At 35.3% G+C, this 13,587-nt stretch overlaps 1 protein-coding gene across 7 annotated transcripts in view; it reads left to right on the top strand.

Annotated features, from left to right (window-relative positions):
- The window catches only part of INPP4B (inositol polyphosphate-4-phosphatase type II B), a 797,414-nt gene that overhangs the window by 131,071 nt on the left and 652,756 nt on the right, over positions 1-13,587 (top strand). For all 7 annotated transcript variants that reach the window (XM_032412907.1, XM_032412905.1, XM_032412906.1 and 4 more), the window contains one exon: positions 1,529-1,591. The gene's annotated coding sequence lies outside the window, so the exon portion shown is untranslated. The remainder of the gene's footprint in view (positions 1-1,528; positions 1,592-13,587) is intronic.

Genomic DNA, 13,587 nt, shown 5'->3' with positions numbered 1-13,587 from the left:
TTTCTTGGGTCACATTTTGTTTATTGTTTTCTCTAAAGTCAGTCCATACACTTGTCTTGCACCAGGGGCTCATGAGGTGTTTTCTGAGTGGGATTGAGTACTGATAAGTGTACACAAGGGGCAGTTTCTTTAAGAGAATCTTGAAATATATCATAATTTCTTGGAGGGTTTCTTTAAATTAAAATCTTTAGCAAAATCAAGAGAAGCCAATGTAGTAGAGTGGTTGACAACTTACTCATCTTCCTGAAAAAATTTTTTTTCTCCACCTGTCCAAAGACCTAAAATGACTCTTTATTTATTTATTTATTTATTTATTTTTGTCATCACAGACTGTGATTAACAAATAGGCAAATTCGGTGATGTCCAGTATACTATTTTAATCATTCCACCACATGGCTCACAGAGGCAGAGATTTTCAGTAGGGTAGTGAGATTTTTTTGAAAGGGGAACAATGATAATAATATTAATGATGTTATTGATAATTATATTAAATAATATTCATTAGTTCTATATCCTTTATACATTTTTATATCATTTATCAGCTCTGTGGAGTAGGAGGGATTATTATTCTGATATTACAGATGAAATGTAAAGGCTTACAGAGTTTAATGTACTTGCCCAAGGTCACTTGCTGGTAAGATGTAGTGATTACAGTTATAAGACTATTCTTACAATGACTGTTATAGTCAATTAATCAATGATGCTTTTAACTGTTAACATTTGTTCAAATAACTTTCTTGAGGAATGAATTTAAAATTCTTATCTAGCTATGTAACATTCCTTTCTGGAAAGTTGTTGCTCAGACTTGAATTTCTTATTCTCCAATCTGAACATTCAGATAATGATGCAATAAAATCTCTTATGGAATACTCATCAAGATTGTTATATGCTAAGAGAGGGAATAAGATATATTTTCATACTTTTGACTTCTATAAAGTGATTTCCTCCTTGTTGCAGCATAGAAAAGCTCTGAAATTGCATCATATAAGCAGGGTAATCTGCAATTATTTACAGAGTCATCCCATAATATCTCATCGTATCACTTCTGTGGAAAGACAGAATAGGAAAACACCCAAGCTTTCATGAATATTTTAAAACCCATACTCACTGCAGGAGGGAGAAAAGTAAGTTTAGATAATTGCAAATTCCATTTCAGTTAGCTGTATTCCAAGTAAATGTTCTGTCCCAACATGGCTTACATCTTACCTTTTGAAATGGTGGAAGCTAATGCTTTTTCTTGCTCAAGTGCTAGTTTTGTTCCCATGTGAGAAGATAGAGAAGCAAGGAAAACAAGGCTGAGTATCTGCCACAGTCACCCATGTTCTCAGCTATAGGAGAGGGGGAACCTTTTAGGAAACTACCTGGCATTTAGAACAAGTATTTCCCAAGGCACCTGCTGAATGGAGCTGAGTATTTTGCTAAGTGATTTTCGTCTCTGACCTTTATTACTAATGAATCTTCTTTAAGAAGTATTTAAAGAGTAAAAAGAAAGGTTGTTTTTATTAATCTCTTTTCTCTTTGCCCACAGAATCCAAAGAAATGGTGTTACCTGGCAAGAGATCTGCTGTTTTTTATGAAAATTCAGATCAAGGTAATGCTTATTTTGAACTGATGTATTTTTTAGTCTGTTTAACTCTGACACATTAGACTCATTGGCTTTCTTTGATTACTGGTTTTAGCTATTGAATAACCCATCAAAAAATCAAATCATTATCTGAAAAATGGGATGATTTATGATGATCATCATATTCATGAAGTGAATAGTAAATTTTAAAATATATATTAGCTTATCAAAACATTATGGATAATGGTTAATTTTATGACAGTTTCTTTCATTTATGTTAATAAGTGAATAGGATCTTGACTAGAAGATTGCATTCTCTTTGGAAATAGCTCCAATTAGTGTATCATATTTACAAATGATAGACAATAAGACAATTAGATTCTTTTTTTTTTTTTTTAAGATTTTATTTATTTATTTGACAGAGAGAGAGATAGTGAGAGCAGGAACACAAGCAGGGGGAGTGGGAGAGGGAGAAGCAGGCCTCCTGCCAAGCAAGGAGCCCGATGTAGGACTCGATCCCAGGACCCTGGGATCATGACCTGAGCCGAAGGCAGACACTTAACGACTGAGCCACCCAGGCGCCCGACAATTAGATTCTTATCAGGTGACAGTGATGAGATTTGCCTTTTATTTAAGCATTAGTCAGATGGCTTTACCTATTATTTTTTGAATATGTGAAAATTTCAGTACAAATTCCTGGAAAACGTCATCAAGTTTTTATAAAGGCACCCTCACGCAAAACATATATTTTCTTTGGAAGATTGAATTATATCATACAGTTGCTGAATAGCATGTCTGATTATGCTTAACAGATTGCCTATTTAGTTGCTAAATTTTCAAATTGCTATGTGAGTTATTTACATATCTTGGCCTAAGAATATGAACACTCATGCAAATATTATAATGACATGTACATGTAAATGAAGTGTGGGTATAGATGCAGATATATAATGTGTGTATATTTTATGAATAAAACTATTATCTCAAAATAGTTTTTTATGGAAATGTTTATGAAAGGTTAGAGTTGTGATGGGGAACTGGACCCATCTCTCAGTACTTTCTATTCATACAGCTGTGAAGATAGGATGTCACTGTATGTATAGGAACACAAATAATAGAATTATTGAAATGTACATTAGACTACATTCTAATTGGAATTAATTGGGTTTTATTTTTGAAAAATCATTGAATTCCTAAAAACAAATGAGTGCTGAAACAAAGGTAGCATTTAAATTTAATGGACATTAGCAGAAAACTTGTTTCTGAACTTTAATTTGTAGTTGAACAAAAATTTAGGTTGAATTGCAAATTGGGGTGTTTCTACTTATTTCTAGTTTCAGTTAATTCTTCAAAGGACTCCTTAAGGAAGCAGATTTTCTCCCCTAAAGGGGATTTTGAATTGTAGGCACTCTATTCAAGTTTTATCTATACTAAAATGTTAATTCAAACTATAAAATATCTTAAAATGGTTAATGACAGCAGTTAAGGGTTGCCTTTTGCATAGAACTATTAACTGTGACTCCCCAAAGAGAGACATAATGAGCACTACTTACTACCTAGACAATATGTGGAACAAGGTGAAGCTGAGCTATATGATATAGGCATAGGGAGATATGTGGTGGAAAAGTGCTTGTTGAGGGTAAATTGATGAATGACACAATAAAGAGAGAGCAAAAAAAAAAAAAAAACACACTGAATGAGATGAAGCCAATAAAGAGGGTCAAGGATCTATGACCTTTAGGATGAAAATAAAGAATGAAGGGAGCACAGACTATCCAGGAGGCATTCATGTGATATTTTTCTTTTTTCAGAGGTCTGTATATGCTAATATTCAATTTTACTAGCCTTTTATTTTATGTATTTAAGAGATGGATAAACTTATTTTGAACTGAATGTAATAACAGAAAAAAGTTAGGGTTGAGGGAGGGATATTTCCATTAACATGGTAGAGTTTTCAGAATTGTGTACGCAGAGTAACAAAATTCACTTCTCCTCAACGTGAAAATAAAGGAACAGTCCTGTATACTGCTGGAGTCCGAGTGCTTTGGTCTGACAGAAGTCCCCAAAAGCTTATGCTCTAGCATATGTGTATTTGTGTGCAGGCTGTGAGTGGGATGTGGATGAGTAATTTGGGGTGGAGAAAATGGTGTTCACTTCATCATCTCTCTACGTTAGACCTTTCGATTCATTGAAATAAGGGTGTTTCCAATCTTATAAAAATAATTCCTATTAATATGACAAAGAATGCTAATTGTTGATGCTCAGCATTCATTATCTCAGATGGAATATAGACATTTAAATTTCAATGTTTAATGTACTGTTGGATTTGGTTTACTAGTGTTTTACTGAGAATTTTTGTATCCATGTTCATCAGGGATATTGGCCTGTAGTTCTCTTTTTTAGTGGAGTCTTTATCTGGTTTTGGTATCAAGGTAATGCTGGCCTCCTACTATGAATACGGAAGTTTAAGACATACTAGTGAAGGTGCTATTTTTAGACAAATGGGACCATTTAGTTTTCCCAGTTGCACATGACAACTAACACACTCATTTTGTGTAGAATTAACTCTGACAGTGGAGCTCAGAGAGCAAGCTATTGGAATAATATACACTTGAAAGTTCTGCATTTGACTCTTTTAAAGGGGTATTTTAGTCACAGTATTCTGAATTTTGTCATCCAAAGAGAAAAGCAACTTCAACTAGTCAGGTCAAAATATCCTTCAATATGCCCCTAGAAAGATTATGTACAAAGATAGAGACTGTTATTCTGTTGCACTTCTACATATGTTTATATGTCCTGGAAATAGATTGAATTTCATTAAGAAAATTTCATGTCTGTAATTTATTTTTATTATGTAGGAATATCAAGTTTTTTTCTCACATATAATTTTTTTGTAAGTAACTGTAATGAGATATTAAGGATTTGGCATTTTTTGATGTACTCTAGGTTGAGATCTAAGCTTAGTATAAACAGTTTTAAGAACTGAAAATAAACTGTCTCATAAGGCTAGTGTATAATGTTACTTATGTTCAAGAGCACTAATAAATAAATTATAAATAAATAATTTAGTGATGTGTTTCATTGCGGTTTATTATACAGGCTGTAAGAAACATAGATGTTATATATGTTGAGGCTTAAAAGGATGAAATCTGGTATTTTAAGAGCTTACTACATTACTTATATTTTATATTATTTATTACATACCTACCCTAAAGTAACAATGGAAAGTAAATCATCAAAACTTGCAGGTTGATCAATAAGTTAATGACCATGAATTTAAATGAGAAGTAGAAATACTTTGATGACATGTGATAAAAGGTGTGATGTAATTGTCACATTCCCTGAATTAGGTGCCATGTATGATAAATGTAATGCTTTACAGAAATACAGTTGTAACATCAGGCAAAGTATGCTCCCAAAGAGTGCTTAAAGTGCAAGTCAGACAACAGATCACTGAGGATTTTCATACAGAAGTGATTAAAAAGTAATTCTTAAAGAGGATTTACATGACAAAGAGCTATTATGATAATTTTAAAGAACTTTTTTGGCTTTTATGGTTTTTGTCATTTGAAAAGTTCTTATTATGTTTTAATCTTCTGAGGATTAGATTCTGTGGGATACACCATCTTTTAAAACCTGTTTAAAAACTCCCAAAACTATAAGGCATGGCACTGTATAAAATCGACTCCTGCAAGTAATATTCATCAATTCATCAATATTCATCAATATCCATCAATTCCCTGCCTATATTTCTTACTTCGTTTCTCTCTTACTCCACCTCATACCCTAATTCTTCTGTTTCTTTATGCTGAATACTCCACTCTGAATGCCCAGTCTTTCTCCCTTATTCCCAAGCCTACATAACCTTAAAATATCTCTTTAAGGAGCCTTCTGAATTCCTCATAATACTACATCTATTTCTCTCCCTTAACCCGTATTCACTTGGTAAAGTCATCTGGATGCACTGGCTGCCGCACTGTCATTGATTTGCCTAGGTTGCTACCTAGTAGGTCTTATGTGTGCATGTGTGTATATATGCATATGTACATATATCATTTTATTGTATTATATATAAAGGTACATACACAGACATGGGATTTCTTTCCTTTAATATGAATGTAAAAAAGATTCTTCTGGGGCGCCTGGGTGGCTCAGTCGTTAAGCATCTGCCTTCAGCTCAGGTCATGATCCCAGGGTCCTGGGATCGAGCCCCACATCGGGCTCCCTGCTCTGCGGGAAGTCTGCTTCTCCCTCTCCCACTCCCCCTGCTTGTGTTCCCTCTCTCACTGTGTCTCTCTCTGTCAAATAAATAAATAAAATCTTTAAAAAAAAAAAAAGATTCTTCTGCCATCCGTTTTTACTCCCACTTTTGAGTGAAGTACACAAACTTTGAATGAATGAACTCCTTGTATCTCCATGATTTCCACTAAAGTAATATTTAAAGGCTAAAAGAGTCTTTTGTACTATGAGAGTTATAATTTAGCTATGTTTTGTATTATTTAGGATTGCCTTGAGAACCTACTCTCCCTTTATCACATCTTTTCAATGAGAATAAAATCTAAATTCAAATACATTAACTTATAAAGAAAATAATTTTCCACTATTGAAACATTCTCTTCACCAAGGGAAGATTGCCCAGTTCTATCACCCATTGGTTTTTGCCGCTTAGCACACATGTCATTGAAGAAAATTCTAACCTGAGCTATTCAGCTAAGGCACTTGCCCATGAGCAAAACCCTGCCTTATAAAGACACTGCCTATTGCATATCTCACATCAGAACCGATAGGAAAAAAAAAGTTATATTGTAATTTGCCACCTCATTCATTTATGTATTCATTCATTAAATCAGTGTTTACCTACTATATTCATCAGTGCTCTAGTTGGAGTGGGGGTACATGCAAAACTTGAGAGTCTCTTGTTCTACTCACATACACGCATACACATCTTACATACATACATACATACATACACACATACACACATATAGAGACTACAAAACAAATCTCTTTACATGCTTATAGAAGCATGCTCTACGCTCCTTATCATTTTTCCCAAGTTCAATTTCTTCTGTGTTTTTCTATACATCATCATTCATGTGGATGGTTGGAAACCATTAAAGCTGTTCCTGAAAGCTATTTTTAAGTTTGCAATAATTGTTGAACCTCATGACTAAGAAGTTTGTGGCCATTTTGAATGTGTGTGTATGTTTGCAGATATGCAGTCTGAAATAATATATTCCCAGCTTCACAGTCTTTTCTTTAGGCTAGGATCCTAAAAGTACCTAAATACTAGGTGTGGAGGTTGGGAAAGGGTGATTGTTATTTAGAAAATGGAGATGAAATTAACGACTGTTGGGGTTGGAGCAGGGCTCTTGGGAATTGGGGCTGGAGCAGGGCTTTTGGGAATTGGGGCTGTCTGGGAACTGGTAATTCCCAGTGGAGGACTAAGAACTTTGAGGGAATTGGTTCCTTTAAGGCTTTAGCCTGTGTGTTAGTTTTCATTTCTTTGGTTTTGCAGTACTAGCATTACTTTGGAAGGGAAGCAAATCATTGCAAGGAGAGTAGTGTGGGCAGAGGCAAATAATTTATGACATGGGGTGTCCACTAGACTTTGCAAGTGCATATGTATGTATGTTTGTCCCTTTCTCTCTCTAGTTATAGATTTTTAATGCATTTGGCATTTAAAAAGTTATGCCACTAGATGTCAGCAGCAACCTCCCAGGGTTCCTGTGGCCTTAATTGACAACAACAAATTGGTACTCTATTAGAACACCTTATCTGGGAATAGTAAGTACCTATTCTGAAAATGTAAGAGGCAGTTTTTGAGTTATGAGGAGGATTACAAACATCATAAAATGTTTTGAAATTATTTTTTAAACTGGTTTCTGTTGACATGTAACAAGCTACTTTTACTTCCAATATTCTCTCTACCAATGAGATGACATGAAGAACTATGTGTGCAGCTGAGTAATTTGTCAGAAGTTGTACTTGATGCCAGATCTCTAAACTTCTGTTTCAATGCTTTATGATTCATTCATGCCATGATTACATGAGTATTTGTGCTTGGGTTTATTTCATTCTGTTTTTGTAGAAACATTTTGATACTACAGCCTGTCAGATTGTGTGGTATTAATTTTTCAACATCCACATCTGTGTGCTGTTTATTTAGTAAAGTATAAACTTTCTTGAATCTGTGCTCTGTTGTTATAAGACACTCAGAACACTTTGATAGATGCCAAAGAGTCTGATAGGTGTTTGCTCAACAGGAGACAAGGAAAACAACCTAGAAATATGAAAAAAAAATATGTATTTTCCATGAATTATAATACATATAATTGTTTAGTTCTTAAAACAGCAGGTAAGATGATCTCAGATGTTTTTTCCAGAAATTAATAAGAAAATTTTAGTACTGGCCAATGTTCAATAGATCCTAATAACATTATTTTAAATAATGAAGTTAATATCTGGTCAAATCAGATTCACATTAGCAGAATGACTCAAACTAATCTGCTGGATTTTAGTCATGAATTAGAACTCAGGTGATTGACTATTAGTTGATCAAGCACCAAACAGATTTTTAAATAACCTTGAAAAAGGTAGAGTTACTTCCATGTTTCTCTCTTGGAAAAATTATGCTTTCAATGCATTAAAAAAATGTATGTCTTAGGAAAAGCTGGAAATGAGAATTATGAAAATATTTCCTCTCCTAAAAACAGTTCTACCAATGAAGATATTAATGTAAATGTTACACCCTCATCACTTTCAAGATTTTTAAAAATCGTTTTAGTTGGTGCAGTGAGGCAGGGGCTAACTCAACTAGTGCGTAGGCCAGGAAATAATTTCTTTCATACCGAAGTTGTTATATTTGGGAGTTAATTGGTTTAACTTCATAAGATTATCACTAATTTTCTTATTTTTTGCATTTCTGTTGTAGAACTACTAGTAAAGAGGACTCATCAAGATTTCCCCCCAGGATTGTGGTTATTATTCTTTAATTATGTTTGTAGATGGTAAGGCAAACATTTGAAATCATGCTGCAGTTACTTGACCCATGTACTTTCCTCCCATGGGCCAGGTGCAATGAGTAAGTGCTTTTAATAAATGGAAGGCACATTATTAGCCAGATGTTCAGTTAAGGAACTTTCAACATTGAACCTGGTGTGGAAGCACACAGCTGGCTTGATATAAAACAGTCCATCCTGTGCTTCCCATACTTAACCTTCTAGAAAGAGTTAGGGCCGAGATGTGACCAGAGCATCTGTCTGCAGTCTTTCTCTTTCATCTTTTACAAAAAGTTAAATGACACAGATGTTCGTGGAGTATTTTGAATAGAAATATTGCCAATTCTAAACAAACTATTCTAGCTCCACATCGAGAAACTGACTCCTGCTTCCATATATACCAGTGCATTTTCCCTCAACATGTTCATTTGCTGGTGCATTGACATGGATTAAGTTAAAGTATAGAGAGGGTCAGGTTCCCTTTGGGCTGTTCCAGAAATTCAGACACCTCAACCTGATAATCAAGGGCCACTTTTCTGCTGCTGTATCGCAAACCTTCCCAACCTCATTTCCACCTGATTCTTCACCCAGATGTTGCCTCAATCCATACACAAGGATTGATCTGCCCTGTGTACGATTTACTTATTTCTACCTTGATAACTTTTCATTTACCATTACTCTTCTCTTCTCTCTCCCGACTTCTTAGTCTTCATTTCAGAGACAGAAGACAGTAACAGGGACACTTATGGGAGCTAGATGGTCTATATTCAAATCCCCTGTTGGTGATTTATTAGATTACCGCTACTAAACCGAATGCAAGCTCTTTAACCCACAGAGTCTCATATTGGTTTCCTCTACAAAACCATGAAAAAAAATACTTAAATAATTGAATTAATGCTAGCATTAACTTAAGATATGACTTTTAACTTACAATAGCTACTGGCATATAGTAAGTGCTTAATATATATTAACTACTATTAATTCTGTCAAATTAATCTGACAACTCACTTTCATAAAATTTAGTCTCGAACTGATTATCCTTCACCCAGTCATTATTAATCTTATTGGTGTGTGTTTGCAGCTGTACCTGCCATCCTACTTGTACTTTCATATTTGGTGACCTATACATCTTATCCTCTGGGTATATTACACTCATAATCAATAAGTAGGATAATAATATTTGCCATAGCCATACCTAGGGTTATTGTGAAGACAGAGTTAGAAAATAAAGGTAATAATGAAATTAGCAATGATTACTTCTTATCCTGCTTTTGTTACGTGTGAGGAGCAGGGCTAAGAGCTTTATTTACATTGCGCTATCACTTAGCATACATGTTTTGTGAACGATGGACAGGGAGGCAGCGATTCACATTCAGGCCTATAGAGAAAGGAAATAACAGAATATCCAAGTACAGAAGTCAAATAGAAAAGGAAATACAGAATTAGCTTCACAAGAGAATTTACAAGCTGAGGTGGAGTCTATAAACTGTCACAGAGTTTGACTGAAGTTCTGTAACTGGATGCGTGACTTACCTGAGAGAGAGAGCAGACCAAGAAAGGTCGCTATGAAAGAACAGCCCCTCCCCCTAGTACACATGTACTCACACAGAAGGGTGAGTGTGTCTCCAGTTTTTGTAAGGCATGTGTGTCTCCAGTTTTTGTAAAGGTAATATATAGATATAAAGATATAGTAATGTTTTGTTAGAACTAATGCATTTATTCTTTTAAAGTCCACTGTTGAAAATTGTATCATACATAGAATTATTGTGTCTGAAAAATACTAGGAGAGATAAAATTACTCTTGTCCTAATTTTTCCTAGTATAAATATTAATTAATCATATAATAAAAATGTTACTGTCCATTTTGCAAGGAAGAAGTTTGCTATTTGATCTAATTGGTGATATGATAGCTGGGCATAGATCAGGTATTAGAAATTTATACAGGATGTGTGAAGGGCTTTGGAGATCATCTACTTTTACTTCACTGACAATAAGTGATGTGCTTCCCATTATGATATGGTTACTTTTCCTTTTAAATTTATTAAATTGCTAAAAATTTAATAGAGCAATATTCTCTCTTTATTAGACCTCATGCAGCATGTGGTAGATATCTAATTTTTAATTTTGTTTGCTTTTGGAGTTTAGTTTGGGAAACCTTTTCTTCTTTAGGAAGCTAACCCACTCACATTCTGTGTGGTACTGGCAAATTATGGATAATAATAATAGCAAATATTTATTGACTACTTTTTTAAGGTCAGACACTGTTCTAAACAGAGTACTAAGATTTAGGGACTAATGGTATTGTTGTTTCATACATGTCATAATAATACTGTGGAACAAAGATACAAGGAGCAAAACTCATGGGCACAGTCTGCAGATTGGGTGGTCTTACCTGAGTTTGCTCATATATCCTCAGACAGCTGAAGTCAGCTGTGGATTGGTTTTGCTGATCTTGGCTGAGCTGTCCTATGTGTCTATGACTTTGGCTAGGAGAACTGGGCTGACTCAGCTTTGCTATCCTGGCAGTGTCAGGGTTCTGAGAGACAAAGAGCAGAAATGCTTGAGAGATTTTTAGGCCTATGCTCAGAACTGGCAGAAAGTTACTTCAACCATCCTCTATTGGACAAAACTAAATCTCAGGGTTAGCCTGGAATCCAGGGATAGGGGAATTGACTCACCATTGGAAAAAAGGGGCTAAAAATCACATTACAGTTGGTTGGATACAGAAAAGGGGAGAATTGGAGTAAGTTTTGCCATTGATTTATCAGAATCTCCTTTCTACCTGTGAGAAAACAACAATTCAGTGAGATTAAATAATTTGCTGCTGGGGTTGACTTGTAAACTTTACCGGGCCTATAATGCAACTTCATTTTCCAGAACCCAGGATTGGACAAGGGGTGGGCATGGGACCTAAACAAATTAATCACAGTCCTTCCATGAGACTTGGTATAAAAGAAAATAATACCTTTAGGTTCAAAAATTGTCAGAATGTTGACTTAGCATAGCCAGTAATCTTTTGTTCTGCTATTTGGACAAGATATTGAGACAGTTGAAAAAGAGAGAGACAGAGAGACAGAGACAAGAGACAAGTGGCAAGAAACACAGAATGATTAGCATGTAGGAGAAAGATGAAATCGTGTCATTTGAGACACTAGATGCAGCCATATTTGAAACTTTAAGCTAACTAGTTTCTTAAAGCAATAAGTTTCTTTTTTGTTGTTAGTCTAGTTTGACTAAGGCCTCTATTACTTGGAGCCTAAACTATTTTATTAAACAGTGATGGATAATTTTGCAAAAGTGGCTATAGCAATATATCTAGTCTTATGTACATTTCCAGAACCTCCTTGGTACTCCTTATCAAAAGGTGAAGAGTATTTTCACCTGAATGGGTTTGTGTCTTCTCTGATGAGCAGAATACTGCAGAAGCAATGCTATGGGACTTCCAGAGCTAGGTCATAAAGAGGGTACAAAACTCTTTCTGGACACTTGATTTGGAATCCAGTCACCATGTAGTGAGAAAAGTCCAGACCTCATGGAGTAGCCATTTTTAAGGTGTTCTGACTGATGGTTTAACAGTCAGTAGTCAGCATTATCTCCAGCCATGTGTGGGGACAAGCCTTCAGATGATTCCAGTTCCCAGCCTTGGGACAATTTGGGTGATGATGACTGGAACAGAGATTCACTATCTTCCCATGGGCCACGCCCAAATTGCAGATTCATGAACAAAACAAATGTCATTGATTTAAGCCACTAAATTGTGGGATAATTTGTTAGACAGCCATGGATAAATGCAACACTAACATTATACTCTTATCCTGTAGCTCTTTTTTAGGATTCTCTTTTCTTTTCTTTTCTTTTTTTGTCTTTTTTTTTTCCTTTGAGGTATAATTGACATACAACATTATATTAATTTCAAGTAACGACTTGATTTTTTTTTTAAAGAGAGATTGCATGAGTGGGGGAGGGGCAGAGGGAGAGGGAGAATGAGAATCTTAAGCAGGCTCCAGCATGGAGCCTGACATGGGGCTTGATCTCACGACACTGAGATCATGACCTAAGCCGAAATCGAGAGTCAGACACTTCACTGACTGAGTCACTCAGGCATCCCATGACCTGATATTTTTATGTATTGGTAAATGATCACCATGAGTCTAATTAACATCTAACACCAACACATAGTAATAGAATTTGTGTGTTTGTGTGATGAGAAATTTTAAGTTTTACTCTTAGCAACTTCCAAGTAAGTATGCAATACAGTATTATTAACTGTAGTCACCACGCTGTACGTTATGCCCCCATGATTTATTTATTTTATACCTGCAAGTTTGTACCTTTTGATCCCCTTTACACATTTCCCCCGCCCTCCACCCCCTGTCTCTGGCAACCACCAATTTGTTCTACGTATCTATGAGCTCATTTTTCTTAAAGATTCCAAATATAAGTAAGATCATACAATATTTGTCTTTCTCTCTCTGATTTATTGCATTTAGCATAATGCCTTCAAAGTCAATCTCTGTTGCGCAAATAGCAAGATTTCATTCTTTTTTCATGGCTGAATAATATTCCAGTGTGTGTGTGTGTGTGTGTGTGTGTGTGTGTGTGTGTGTGTGTATGCCACAATTTTTATCTATGCATCTGTTGATGGAAATTTAAATTGTTTCTATGCCTTGGCTATTGCAAATAATGCTGCAATGAACATGGGGGTGCATATATTTTTTTGAGGACTCTCTTTTCTTACTTAGACACATATCAAACTCTCCTTCCACCCAATGATTGCCATTCTACTTTTACCCATGCCTTTATTTAAACTCACTCTGATTTTCCAAGTGGACATGGACATTTTTTATTGACTCTTGCCATTAGCTTTTTGATGTAGCTTTGCTTGGAAGGAAATGACCAGGGAACGTGGGTTGGGAATATCCATGTTGCTCTACATCCTTACTAAAAGGCTGGGAATCCTGACTTGATGAATTCAGCTCTCATTCTCCAGTGCTATGCTGTCTAATATGGTGGCCACTAGGC

The sequence above is a fragment of the Phoca vitulina genome, unplaced genomic scaffold (genome assembly GCF_004348235.1).
Source record: "Phoca vitulina isolate PV1807 unplaced genomic scaffold, GSC_HSeal_1.0 scaffold14, whole genome shotgun sequence".
Lineage (NCBI taxonomy): Eukaryota > Metazoa > Chordata > Mammalia > Carnivora > Phocidae > Phoca > Phoca vitulina.
The sequence above is the reverse complement of the archived record's forward strand: the minus strand, read 5'-3'. Positions and strand labels throughout refer to the sequence as shown.